The sequence below is a fragment of the Empidonax traillii genome, unplaced genomic scaffold (genome assembly GCF_003031625.1).
Source record: "Empidonax traillii isolate 1590-97213 ecotype Southwest subspecies unplaced genomic scaffold, ASM303162v1 scaffold1357:size123588, whole genome shotgun sequence".
In the NCBI taxonomy this organism is placed as follows: Eukaryota; Metazoa; Chordata; class Aves; order Passeriformes; family Tyrannidae; genus Empidonax; species Empidonax traillii.
The window spans coordinates 55,098-56,646 of NW_020956550.1; positions in this window are offsets into that span (position 1 = coordinate 55,098).

Here is a 1,549-nt window from a genome sequence, read left to right on the forward strand (position 1 = left end):
CACAAAGGAGCCCTTGGCACACAGATGGGATTGAACTGTCACATGGTGAGGGCTTGGTTTTTTGGCTATTCCAGAATGGACAGGATAGACTATGACATAACAAAAGGGCTCAAAGCACATGGGTTAATCTGCCTGTGCTAGTGTGGGGTGTTGGTTCTTTGGTTGCCAGGGCCTATTCTGGAATGGAGAGGATAGGCTGTGACAAGTAGTGCCTGTCAAAACTGCAAGGATAGACCCACAAGAGTCTTACATGGGGGATATTCTCTGCTCTGCCCTGCACACCCCAGTGCTGGGGTCAAAACTCAACCTCTCCTCTTCCCTCTCCTAAGGGGCTTCTTCTTAGAAATCCCCTTCCCTACGCTCATTTCAAAAGCCCTCCCAACAATTCCCAAGCCTGTACCTGGCTCTCATCCCCTCTCTGGGTCAGAGCCCTCGATTTATCTCTCAGAGAGCTGGGCCTGTCCATCCACCTTCCAAAAGCACGTTCCTTGGGCTGGCTCAGGGGTTCCTGCAGTCACACCAGGCCCTGCCCAAGGCCCTCCCAACGAGGGCTGGGCCCTGGAGGCAGGGGGTGATCCCTACCCTGGCATGGTCATTCTTCCCCAGCCCTGTCTGGCCCAGCTTCCTCCCCCCTGCACACTCACCACTGGCACAGCCTGCACTGGGGCAGCATTTACTTCTTGGGCCCTTCAGAGTTGCCCCCATGGGGACACTTCCGTTTTCTGTGCCAGCACCAGAGCCAGCCCAGCCAGTCCTGCCCCTCGTCCCCAGCCCGGCTCACTGACTCCAATTGCCCCTGGAACCCAAGAGCCAAAGGCTGACACCCCCAGAGTGCAGCCCTACCCTCTGCAATGGGGCCCCAGGGGTTCCCTTTCCCAAGCAGCCCCTGCAAACCCTTGTCAGAGACAAAATGGGGTGCCCCGAGTCCTGGATGCTTTTAGTAAAGAGCTCGAAACATTTCTTCAATAATGGAGGGGGGTGACTTTTTTATTCTTGACGTTTCCAGTTCTCCATCTGGGGGCAGGATGTCCTCTAAGCTGATGTTTTATTCCATTTGGAGTGAGTGCAGCCTCAGAGGGCTGAGCCCTCTCTGGTTAGGCTTGACCTTTCCTGGAGAGCCTCAGGCCTGGCTGGGCTGCCCCAGGCAGACATTGCAGGAAGAAGAGTTCAGGCTGTCTGTGTCTGGTGTCCCTGGGGCTCAGCCTGTGCCCCATTCCTGCCCAGGGGTTGAGCCCAACTCTGCCTCGGGGCCTTGGGCAAAGGGCTGGTGAAGGAGAGGCCAAGGATCCTTGGGGCCTGCCCAACTTTCCTCCTCCCTGAGGGCTCCCAGTCCTCTCCTGACACCCTGTTGGCCCCAGGCCTTGCAGGCTCCGGGCTCATGGCCCGCAGGCACCATCCCACCGGCCTAACCCCCCTCCTTGCCCTCTCTGCAGCCGCTCCTGCCTTTTATGGCAAGGCACCATCCAAGGAAAACCCTGGTTATCAGCAATGGCACCTGTGGGACGGCTGCAAGGGTCGAGTGTGCCAGGCAAGAGCAGGAGCACAGAGA